We start from the raw sequence: 13488 nt of genomic DNA on the forward strand, positions 1-13488 counted from the left end.
TATCCATCGGCCATGCGACTAGCCGATCCATAGCCAGTCAGGTCTTTCAGGGCCGTGACGGCGCAAAAAACCTTCTCTGAAACCCTAACTGCCAGAATCGCCTCCATCGCTCCGCTCTCCAAATTAATTAATTTAATTATATGACATCATATAGTAACTCTTTTTACTTACACTTTGTTTTCTATTCCATTTTGTAGATTCCTTCCCTTTATCATATTTATCTTTATGAGGAAATTTGGTAGCCTAATGACCGACTCTACCACAGGAAAAACATTTGAAAGGTAGTTTACCTCTAAATCTTTTGGAACCTTGTTGAAGCTTCTTAACAAAGTTTACTTCATCTTCTTCTTCTGAGATATGTCCTGATTCATTGAGTTCTTCTGTTCATTTTGCTGAAGCTTTAAATGCGGCTTCTCTCATATCTGATGGGCTTCCTTTTCTCATCTCAAAGGCAGTTAAGATTCTGTGAAGCTATGTCATAGTGATAGTTTGTAGATCCTGTTTTTCTTCTATGGCAGATACTTTTGATTCAAATTTAACAGACAAGGATCTTAAAACTTTCTCAACTAAGGTAAATTCCTTTATCTCTTCACCCATATTCTTCATGCAATTAACAACCTCATCTATACACAAGAAGTAACTAGCTATACTTTCATTGTTGTGCATCTTAAGAGTTTCATATTGAATTGTGAGAGTTTGTAGTTTAACACGTTTTACCTGAGAGTCTCCCGCGTAGCTTAGTTTGTCCCATATTTCTTTGGCTGATTTGAGCTGAATAACTTTGACAGAATATGATGGTGAAAGACTTCCCAATAATGTATTGACAACCCTGGCATTGGTTTCATATTGCTTTTTACCTGCCGTATCTATAGGAATTGCTGATGGAAAAGTATATCCTCCCACGATTTCCCAGACATCTGTTCTAAGTGATTGTAGATAGGATATGGTTCTTATATTCCAATAAACAAAGTTGCTCCCATCAAGAATTGGAGGTTTGATGGATCCCATGGTTTCTTGATTACTCATGATGATGGATCTCCCTTCAAGTGATCAAGCTTCTTCTGAAGGACCTGGCTCTGATACCAATTGTTGGAAATAATACTGAGAGGGGGGGTGAATCAGTATTATCAGATCAATAATTTATTTTTCTAAACAAATTTGTATACGTTACTTCAGCTAAGTGGACTAGCGTGTATACGTGACTGTACTTAAGGAAACCAACGTATATGCAGAGAACTTTTGATTTACCCAATTTATCATGTATTGAACTTTAACCAGTATATCAGAAATTTATTAGACAGTGCGGTAAAAGTAGAATAAAGCATTACACATAAGCAACACACATGAACACCAAGATATAAGGTGGAAACCTAATGTGGGTGAAAACCACATGCTGCTATCATCTTTGTCTTCTTTTAATAATAAGAAAATCTGTTTACAATTTTGTACTGGTGTAGACTTATACTAGTATGTAGGCTTCTACCTGCAGAAGGTGACAACCTTCTCTCGTTCTCCAGCTTCTCCTGGAAGGGAGCTACAACCCCCTAACTCTTGTACTAGCCGATATGTTTACTAGTACATAGGTTGTGACCTACAGAAGTCTACGACCTTCTTTCTCCCTCCAAGGATGACGTTTCATAAATTTTCAGACTGGATCCATCAACAACATCATAACTGTAATTCAATCATCAAATACCTCTGCATCACCCAATCACTTTCTTAACCAACCATAACCGAATCAATCAATCACTTTGACAACCCATCAATCTGATCATTCAGAATACTATCACCAAAATGCAGTAACCAGAACCCAAACTAGAACCTAGAATTTTGCAACAGTAAGTGGAAACAACTGAAACATATTTTATAAGGTATACACTACTTCCATGTGTCGAACCTACGTGTATACACACTTTTCTCAAAGCCAAACAACGTATACATCTACAAATATTAATTTATAATTATGCAACTATTCCAGACTTCAGTTATACCCAGATCATAATATTTACAGGACAACACATGCGTCAGTATACAGATCTAGAATAAACATGATCAAAACATATAAAGATAGTTCAATTCAAGCCTTAATATCTCGATCCATCATTAGACCTTATCCTCCATCAACCGTAAAGGTTCATCCTTGGTTCAGATCAAGCACAACACCATAAGCCAATAACCTGCATACTAGATCTCACACTTCATCAGATATTAGATACTTGCACAGCTGGCCTAATGATCTTCTCCTCCTTTTATAGTTTTAGGACTTTCTCAATACCATGGACCAAAACCACTTAGGACCAATACCTTGGACCAAATACCTAGGGTCAATACCTCGGACCAGATACCTTGGACCAATACCATGGATCAAAATACCATGGACCAAATACCATGGACCAAAAGCTTAGTTTTCCAAGGTATACACGCTTTTCCTTATGTGAAAGTGAATGTGTACGTTATACGCTCCTTTTGTTCTGTTAACCTGCGTGTATACGCAACTTGGTCAAGGTGAACCTGTGTATACCTCTCTTTCTTCATTCTGTGTAGTCTGAGTTGTAATTCTTTGCTGTTGTCATGCTATGTTGTGATCTTTCATTTGAGTGAGTTGCCTTCTGAACTGATTCCTTGAAACTGCCCTGCATTTCATTACATCTGTAAACACCATTGTCATGCATTTTGTCACATATGATATCTCTTTTGTAGATTCATCTAGTTACCATATACAAGTGAGTTGTTCTGCTACAAGTGGGTTGCCATCAAGTACAACACATGCATCATAATTCCAATAGGATCTTCTTCAAACTTGCAGCTTTGCTTCGCCTCTGCATTCTCAGCAACCTTCCTCTTGCCTTTGTCAAGCACAGGTCTACTGCTATTGATGATGCTGCTCTTTGAGATGCTGCTGCCTTCTGCACTACTAACCACTCTACAACCATTCTGACCAGTTCATTCAGCCTTCAGAAGTTATAACGGTATCTCCATGGGTCTTCCTTAGGCCAATGACATGCCTTGTGGATCCAAGGATGATACACTCTCACACAATGGTCCTTTACTAAGCAATGTGGGTCATATGGATTGAAACTTATGGTGTCGAATGTGAATCTCTTGAATTCCTTCGTCTTAGCCTCAACAAGCTTGAGATTCTATATCTCATATAACCCGATCCACAAAGGAAGAGTAGGCCAAGGTGTCTTCTTCTTCCTATGCAGTCTTGCTAAAAACCCTATCGAGATGTGGTATGAAACCTCTTGCATGACCAACTTATCCATGGAAAAATTCAGTAACACACGCAGAGCCTTTTCTGCTCTGTACATCTGGATGAAGGTGCTAAGGGGTGAGGCATACCATTATGTTATGTCAATCAATGCCTCCATCGCTGCCTGTGACATGCAAGGTGGATCCTACTCAAAGATCATCCTATACACCAGGGTTATGAAGTGGTTTGATAGCTATATTATAACTCCACAAAAGCTGTACTTGAAGAACAACCTACAATAAGTGTGCACAGAGGTTTTTGAAGGTGTCCATGCCCAACCCAAGCTTGGGAACTACTGATGAGCACACATTGCATCAAGTATGTGAGAGGACATGAAAATTTTTCTTACTGACACTTGGGCGAATGCTGGGCTACTGTTACTTATCCCTTCAGCTGGAGAGCTAACATGTCGGACCAATTGAAATGTCTTCCTTCATTCGCCAGCTAATCCAACACAATCACCCAACTCTACGAGAAGGTCTCTGTACTCTCCTGGCCATATAAGCAACATGCGAAGATGACCAAGAGCTGATATGACTTCCACAATATCCTTGTCTTGTACACTTGGTTGGGTGTTGTCCTGAACTTAGATGGATCTTTCACCCATCTCTTTAAGATGTCTCTTGAGTTTGCATTGCTGCTGGGCCTGGTGAAGGGTGCATCCATTGTGACCACCGACTGCGGAAAGTGATACATCTCTTGAAAGTCCTTTTCCCCGAAGTTAGAAAGTTATGTTCCAATGACACTGCTCAACACCATTGTTTTTGGATCAGTATGCGAGACAATCCAGTGGATCATGTCTGTGCATGGAAACGCAGGATACCTGCATGCAATCCGGTACAAGCCAAACTTGTGCATGTTGACATAGACTCTTTGGTCCTCTAGATTCTCCTCAAATGTGCCTGAAAAGATGTCAATGGTGTCCTTACATTTCATCTTGATCTCCTTGTCTATGAACAACTTAGTGTCTTCATAGATGGGCAAGCTCATAGACACTTGCTCGACCACATCTCTAGTTGCACTCTCAATGGTGTCCCTTTGATCTTTCTATCATGGAAGCCATTGCACCTGTACTACTGAGAGACTGACAAACACCTGTGATACATGGAGACAGAGAAACAATCATGGAAATAACAACATCAGTTGAAAACCAAAACAAATTGAGGACTGACATGCAACACACCTGGGTTATTGACTTGAAGATTTGCATAATTTTCACCAGGAGGCTGGGAGACTCACTACCAGAACTACTCAAAACACAATCCAGACTGTCAGTGAGCTGACTAATTGTTGAAACGGCACAAAGCACAGTCCACCTTGGAATGCTTAGGATTGAAACTGCGCAATGCAAAACTTCAGTCAGCATGACTTCATCCCGGTAAAACTTCATTGCGCAATTTCGTGGGCCAACTGAGGCACTTCCTCTAAAAATTGCACAGATTAAACCTGGGAGGCCAGTGTGAAGCAAGATCTACACAATTCCTGGGAGAAAGACAAGGCCTTCCATCCAAAAAATGTATAGTGCAAGCTAGGTAAGGCAAGGTCTGGGCCAAGGCAACTTAGACTTGTCGACGGGTGACTAAAAAAATAAAGACTAAATGCATTTGCGAAGTTGGGTGCAAACATGAGTGAATGAACATGCATGAAAACAATGAGTGCAAGATTCAATAAATGAGAAAAAAATAAGTGTATGAAGTGAGTCGCCGCAACGACGACCGTTAGTGCAGAAAAAATGTCATGCATGCGACATCAAGGAGATGCAATGGAAAACTTGAAACAATGCTTCTACAGGCTAACATGCATTAAAACAACAACTACCGTTCAAAAAAACTAAGAAAACAACCTCACACAAACCAAAATACCAAAAATGATAGAAAAGCAGCAAAAGACATGAAAACAAGACTTAGTAGGGAAAAGCTGAGCTGAGTGTGCTGAATGCTCCTAGATGCGATGGGGGATGCCAAAGCTCCAAGATAGAAGTGAAGAATGAGCTCTAAAGCGTCAAAATAGTTTTGATAAGATCGAGGCTTATGACGCGTAGGCCACAAATCTAGGGAAAACGACACTTGGTGGGAGGTTTCTAAAACAACTTTTGCATGTAACCCCCAACTGCTAAAATTAGATCCCTAAAATCTAGGGATGTTTTTTGCTTTTTGCTTTTTTGAGAAAAAGAATCCCATGCATGCAAAGCAAGATTTATCAGTCCTGGAGGGAACCGATTAACTTGGGAGCACATGCAACAGATTGCAAGCCTTTGGATCACTTTTGCATAGTTTCTGGACTGAGTGGCTCTGGCTACCCTCAAGCTCTGCACAATTTCTAGATTGGAGCCAAGGATGTTAGCCAGATCTACGAAAATTTTGAGAGAAAGCCTAGTGATGGGCTCCTCTACACAATTTTTAGAGGGAGGGCAGTCTGCTTTCTCTGCGCATTTCTAGAGAGCAACAGGCTGCCTTGATGCTCTTCGTAATTCTAGAGAGAAAGGTTGATTTCCCTCCAGTTCTATGTAATTTTGCAAGTGAGCACAAGAGCTAGTTGATGACCAAGTCATGGGATGGCACCTTGCGGGTGAAAGGAAACACACAAAAGCTCAACTGAAGCATAAGTACCTGTCAGTGCAAGACATGCTACTAAGGATGGTTGGTAGGGAGGCTCCAAAACGAAGGTAAGGAAATTTTTTGGAGGATGATTGTAGCCGTTACAACATTTGCGACACACTGGTAGAACTCCAGCTCTCTAAATGGACCTTGTTTCGTGAAAAGCAAGTCTAACTCCTCCAAAAGTATTGTTTGATTCTTAGATCATCGTGGTTTGTACTCTAGCTTGATCAAAAGATGTAACACCTGCCATGATCTTGATCGGTCAGCACAAATTGCAAGCCAATTCAACTTAGTTGTTTCAGTTGGGGATGAGGGGTATATTGGTGCACAAGTAATATGATTGTCATATTTTAAGTTTCATCTTTGGTGTTGCTACGCTGCCAGCAGGCCTAGACAGTACCCTGATGGAATCACACAGGAACACAAGCATCGCTCCGCTACCAGCGAGCCTGGTCACTACTCCAACAGAGTTACTTACATCACCTCTCTACGTAGGAAGTCTTTCTCTTCTTTCACCTTATTCAATTTTTTTTTTTTTTAATTTTCATATTTTAATTTTACAAAGAATTGTGCATAGGCACTTATCTATTTTAGAGGTGGAAGAGGGATCCCCACTTATTGAGAGAAGAAGAGGTTTTTCCTTCGTAGAAGTATGTTATATATACCTATGACATACTTGTTAAGGTTTTCTCTCTCACCTTACTCTACCTGATTGAGCTGACAAGGGTTAACCCAAAACAACCGACTAGAGTAGGTGGTACCAATTATAACGCAAGTGTTCTGTTTTCACCTAGATTCACTTCAAACAAAATGTATCTTCCATTGGTGTATCATTGACTGAAGACAAAAAATTCTGCATAAAGAGAGAGGACAACATATAACCAAATTTTGATAGGTATACCATTCCTCTTGTACTTTACCTTGCTTGTTTTAAGAGTCGCACATTGTTTCATGCGAAACTAACCTACGGACGTAAGCAAGCAAAAAAAATAAATAAAGCAAAGGGCATAAGAAGATGTGAAAGAAAATCAAGTAAACAAAGCAAGCAAGTAGGCAAACAAAAAAACCAAGCAAGAAAGCAAACATGCATGCAAGCAAACAAAACATAAAGCAACCACTACTCCTACTCCTACGCTAACGGTGCATGGGTCTACTCACGTGAAGTGATATTTCCGATGCAACCACTGAAACATTTGGTGAACACCAGTATTGCAGCAAGAATGTTGCAACTCCTGGGCTGCGAACTTTACTTTTATCAACCCAGTAGTTCGTAACAAACTTGGAAGTGTCGGTGCTATATGCACAAGTACTAGTTCTCATTGCAGGTTGTCACTTGGTTAGCTGGTGCGAGATCACTAGGATCTCAAGACAACTTCTATAGAATTCAGAAGAAGCTCTATGTGTGATGAAAGGAAAGAAAGATTACTCTACATATGCTATTCTAACTGTAGAAAGGAGAAAGACTGGAATGTGAAGCAAAACTTAGTAAGCCCTAATTAACAAGCAATTTATACTTTTGCCAAAAACATTATGAAAACCATGAAAGAAATGCCATTACATACTCAAGGAAGTAAACAAAATCTAACCATGCTATTTATAGAAGTAGATAAGTAAAAAACACATTTTTGGATTTTTATGTGAATTTAACATGCATCTAATTTATTGTGTGCGAGTGTGGCAGCGAACAGGTGGTGTTAGAGGGTGATTTTGGAGCTTGGGAGGATGTAGGATGGTGTGGATTGGTCCTATGAGGTCTTAGGTGGCCCTCTTGAGGCTTTTCCCACACTTGGCCTTCAAAAAAAAGCCTACAGGAAAAACTACAGGAGGACACAGGAAAACTACAGGAGGAAAACAGGGAAACTACAAGAGGCCTACAGGAGGAGGCCGAGAGCAATTTTCGCTGTTTTGAGGGTGTGAGAGTGGGTGGGAAAGGTAGATGAAGGTTGGAATGAGGTGTTAGGGCACCTAAAATCTACCATGAATCACCTGGAAAGAGAAAGATGATTGGGTTTGCTCAAGGAGAGAGGAAGAAGTTCTATGGAAAATGAAGGAAACTAGGGCAGAATTGAGGTGAGGTTTGGGGGACCTATAGGGCATAGATCAGTTGGAGGGTATGATTGATGGTAAGATGGCCTACAGTTGGAAGAGATCTGCTGCATAAAAACTGATAGTCAACCAAGAAAATCAAGCAACCAATGAAATGAGTGCATCCTAGGAAAAACAGAGTTTTGCATTAAAATGGCCTAAACTATGATGCATAGCAGGAAATGTTGTGAGAAAGGAAAGCATGCAAAAAGGATATTGAAAATTAGGAAGTGAACATGATAAATAATATCTAAAGCAAAGCAAAACTGGACTATCAACCTACTAGAGAGCTGCAAACACTAGGAGTCCTAGGAATGAGGAAAATCTGTGTTTTTGGGGCAGCAAGAGAGTCTTTGCCTCAAATCATGGTCCCAGAGGGAGGAAGAGAGGCCAAGATACTGTTTCTAGCCTTTTGAATCTTCCCTGATCACTGCTTAACCTGATACAAAAAGCACAAATGGAAGTAAACTACTAAATCATCAAAAGCAACCTATTCTTAACCATAAGAGAAATGCATCTAACAGCAAACTAATCTACAAACTGGAGTGAAGCATACAAATACAATTGAAGAGAAGCTTGGATACTTGGATTGGGCCCTAACCTAAGAGCTTCATCCCTCTGAGGTAACTCAATGCTAGCTCAAAAAGGGTTCCATATTCATTATCAAGAAAATAGCAAGATTACATAAAACTGTCATAAAATAGTAGGCTCGAAATTTGAGCAGAGTTTACATAAGCAAAAAGTCAACCCTAATGAGGCCCTAGGCCTCTCTACTTATACATCTGAAGCTACCAACAATTTACTTAAAATCAGGTAGGCTTGGCTCCCAAAACTCGAGATAACTATCAATCATCTTCCACTTGCTCGGCTACCTTCTAGTGCATGATTTGACTGCTTGTACTCCAAGCTGAATGAATGGAAATTCGAAGTGAGGAACAATAAATGAGGGGGATTCCCTCCTATAAGTCCTCTCCTTTGTCTAATTCGAGTTATTTCTGCAGTTTGACCACTAGATCCTTGACTTTGACCTCGAAATCCATCAATAAACTACATTAAATACATGTTAGACCACATGGCATAATAACTAACTCAACTCACCCTATAAGCATAAATATAACCAGAAAATCATACAATAAGCTAAGAGAATGGTTGATTTGATTAGGTTAGGAGGTAAAATGAGCCCATATAATTACCCATTTATGAGGCTCATCATCACCCCCTTGCTGAAGGTGTTGCTCATCCTCTGAGCAACCTAGTCAATCTCTTGGTCTTTCATGGTCCTCGTGGCCTCCCTAGCATTCCAAGCTTTTGATGTGGTCTCTTCATGTTCTTCATAAAATCCTGCCTTTTTGTCTATGTACTTCCATTTCTCCTTCTCTTCTTCTTCTCTTCTTCCTTCCAGCATGCCTAATATCAGTGGAGGACTCAGTTTGAGGCCAATCCAGTTGACCTTCAACCTTTTCATGGAGTGCTTGTACATGGGAACTATTTTCAATGCCTCCCTCAGCCTCATGGGGGAATGGTATTCTCTGATATGCAAGATGTGGGGTAGGATGTTCCATCTTCTCGTGCATGCATGCACACAGTCATCACCAAGTAGCCTAAGCATATCTTCAAAGTGTGCAATGGCTTGTTCCTGATTGGATAGATATTTAGGGGCGATATGAGGGTCATTGGAAAGCAGGTTGTGTGTGTTGATGAGTGCCATAGGATCTGATGGCTCATCTCTTATCATCAATGGTTCATTCTGCTCTTTTATTAACAATCTTTTCGTTTCTGTTGCCCTCAATTCTTCATGGTTCATCCATGATGCCATGGCCATTAATTGCAAATCCCCTAGCTTGGCATTGGGGTCCCACACATTCAGGTATGTGAGGGCCATGTTGTGTAGATAGAACTCTGCCATATTTGCTTTGTCCTCGGAGGTGCTTTGGTCACACAAATCCATCAACTTCCTGTAGTCTTGGAAAGGCATTGTGCCTCTTTGTGCCAAAGTTTTTATTTGGAATTGAAGCCATTGATGTTTCAGATCGAGGCCATAATATTTTTCTGGTGTTATGCATTGTAATGCTTCCATGGATAAGCTAGCCATGTATGCCAAATGAGTCTCTTTCTCCTGTAGCTACCTCCTTAGTAATTCATTTTCATTCTCAAGGTGGCTTCTTGTAATGGCTTCTCTATCTCTGAGAGCACTCAATTCCCTGCCCATTCCCTTAAGTTTGTCTTCCATGTGGCCAGTATCCTCAACTCCTTTGGACTTGGCTATCTGCATCCACCTATGTGTTCTTACTCTCTCTTTTTCCAATTCGAAAAACAGTGGAATTGCAAATTTTTGGGGGATTATCTTGCCTCCCTCAAGTAGTCTATAATAGGAGTCAAGATTAGGCTGGGGGTCAAGTTCTTGTAGCTCTTGTGCTTCCTCTTCCACTTCTGGCTGTCCCCTTATATTTTCCTCAAGTTTTTGTGCCTCTTGTAGTTTGGACAGTGTTTCCTGTAGGACTGTTTTAGGGTCTTGTAGAATTGCCTTCCCCTTCCATGTAGAAGATCTTGTAGTCCTCCTTTCATAGGTTATGGGTGTCTTGGAAGGAGATTCTTTCACCTGGGTAGATGGTGAATCTTCAATGTTAATGGGAGTTTTTGATGAGGGCTGAGGTTTGCCTGTTTTAATTCTGGTACTCTTCCTTGCCCTGAAATACATGGAGGTTTTTCTTTTCCTCTTCTACTTCTGCTTGACTGGTGTACCTAGGGCAGTGAGGGTAGCTACTGCTTCTCTTTCCAAAGTTTCAGGGGACTCTTCTCTTTGCTCTGCCCTCTCTGCCTCCTTTTCTCCCTCTTTTGTCTCTTTTTCTACCTCCTGGTCTGTCTCTTCACCACTAGCTTCATCTTCTCCTCCTTGTTGTTCTCCCTCCTCACTGATAGCAGGACTGACATCAAAGGTTAATGCCTTGATTTCATCCTCAACTGTCATATTTATGAAAACTTCCCATGCTATAGGGATTGTAAGGGTATGGAGGGCTTCCTCTACTAGGATTTTGATTAGGCCAGGGTGAGCTAGCTGCTATGAATTTCCTTCTTGTAACTTGGTGCTAGAGTCAATGAGGGATTGAAGGAGAAAGTAAGGGATACTGAGCTTTTGATGTGTTGGGGTTTCCATGCCATATCTCAATTCTTGGAGGATTATGAAATGATATCCATAAAAAATGCTATACCTCCCCTCACAAGAAATGTATTTGATTACTTGGTAGCTAACCTCATCCCAGGGATATGGTATACTAGCCTTCCTTGTTTCAGGGAAAACTATTGTCAATTTGAACTACTAGTCCCACTAAGATGGGTAGCTATCTTAGAAACAAACAATGAAAGCTTTTCAAGAGTTCCTTTAAGTGTGATAGATTAGAAGGAAGAAAAGAGGACCAACCTGGATCTTCTGCTTTGATCCTAGCTTGATTTCTCCTTTCCTTGATACAATTTGCCACTCCTCTCCTACTTGTCCCACTTCAAAGAGTACCTGTAGAGTCAAAGTAACAACAAATCATCAAAGCATCTCCATCTAAAACATCATAAACAAGGCGGAATCAGAAACACATTGACCTTACAATTGTATTCGTAAACAATAAGATTCATAAACACACGATTATATGGAGGAAAACTTAAAGAAATTTATTAATAGTAGTGAAAGAGAGGATTACAACCCAGCTGTCTGATCCAGCATCATCCTCCCAGTGTAGAAGCCCTCTTCACCTCATGAACAATCAGATCACCCAAAAATGCAATGTCTCTTCTCACAGATAAACCAACAACACTTCCTTACAAAATACAAAATTCCAGCCTCTAGATCTCTCAGATGAGGGAACTTTTTGATTAGTGTCATTCCACTGATAGTTCTTGGTTCCACTTGGAGATTTCATTGATCTCTTACTCATCCCTGGGCGAATTCAGAGAGGCAAGTGTCACAGGAGAAGTTTCTGGAAGATTCCATGATCATCCACTTAGCAAAGTGTCTCTGCCATTTGTCTATTCTCACTCATCGCACCCTACAGAAGGCCATTTTAATATGCATTGCACCTGGCTAGTTGGCAGCCAGTATGCATCACACCTTGTCCATGGAGTAGTTAGTATGGTCCATTTTTGGCCAGTTCTGAGTAGTTTTTCAGGTGGAACTTTTGGGAAATGATGTAATCAGTTGACCATGGTCCTTTAGGGTATGAAATAACACTTTTAGGGACTAACGATCCCTTAGTTTATGGACATATGAGTTTGGGGTTGCAGTGCCAAAATATGTCTATAACACTCCTAATTCCATTTTTGTCTTCAACAGGGGTTTCATTATCTTGAAAAAATTTCTTCTTGGCAGCCTAGCCAATTGGTTTCTCATCTTTACTCCAAGGCATCCCAAGAGGAATGGTAGTGACCCTACTGATGAATTCAAGGGTTATTTCAATGGAGAGGCCTCTAATGGTTACAATAGCATGAGTTATTGTGTGAGAGACTAGAGAGAGAGAGCAAATTCATGGGCAATTTCATCATCAAACCCTCTAAACTTCTGAAAGAAATTCATCCAGTTTGCCCTTGTAAATATTTCCACCACTTGAGGATGTGCATGGAGTCTAGTGGAGTTAGTGGTCTCTTTTCTCATAAACCCCCCTGTCATACTTCCTGTAATCCTTTTGACAAACCATATATGGAGGTGGAGATAAAGAATTTTGAGTGAAATAGGAAAACAGAGGGGACTGTGTTTAAAAAAAAAAAAAACAGAACTTTTTTTTAAATGTTTTTCTACCCTCTCAAAGATTCATTTAATCTTCAATTTGAACCTAACTCTCTCATATTTTGATATTCAACAGAGGGAATTCATGAAACCTACCTCTTCAGACTAAGATTCGTGCGCAAAATCACGTTTCCTCCCTTCAAAATGACTCATTGCCCCTCCTGTAGAAGCCCGTTGTCCCTCCTGTAGATTTCCTGTAGGTGCTCATATAGAAAATGCCGGGAGAATAAAATGGAGGAAATCGATGGAGGATGGTGGATATGAGGCTGTGGGGGCACAAGAAGAATGTTTTGTGGCTGAGTTACGAGGAGAAACAGAAGAAAAGGTGGTGAGAATACGAGGGGAGGAGTGCTCATTATTTTTTATGGCTGTTTTCGGTTATGAGTGCTGAGCTGGAAATGTGTACTTTACCCAGATTAGGACCGTTGGTCCCCACCTGCTTGGTCATCATGACCCCCCTCGTAATCATCATCTCATTACTGCATCAGAGTTAACTCTTCCTCCCCACTACCTGTCCTTCGTATCTTTTGCTTGAGTTGACTGTGCGCACGTGTGGGTGGTATTTTTGTTAAGTGTAGTCAAATAAATGAAGGTGACCAAGTTAATTGGCCACCTTTCCCTCTTTCAATTTCAACCATCTCATTGCCTTCGTATGATTCCCAATTACACAAATGCAGATAAAGGAGTGACTTAGCTACTTACTTGTAATCCAAGTGTATTTGCTGCCATCGACTGTGAGGTGCTTCAGCTTTCTCTGCTGCATGCCTTCATTTTTCTTCATG

The 13488-nt window shown here is 40.5% G+C and overlaps 1 pseudogene; it reads left to right on the plus strand.

The window, feature by feature from the left end:
- The first annotated feature begins 3869 nt into the window (after positions 1-3869).
- The window catches only part of LOC149258819 (protein NBR1 homolog), a 33830-nt pseudogene continuing 24211 nt past the window's right edge, over positions 3870-13488 (plus strand).

Source organism: Pinus tabuliformis, chromosome 6 (genome assembly GCF_031772625.1).
Source record: "Pinus tabuliformis cultivar Carrire ecotype Pingquan chromosome 6, CPIR1, whole genome shotgun sequence".
NCBI classification, from domain to species: Eukaryota; Viridiplantae; Streptophyta; class Pinopsida; order Pinales; family Pinaceae; genus Pinus; species Pinus tabuliformis.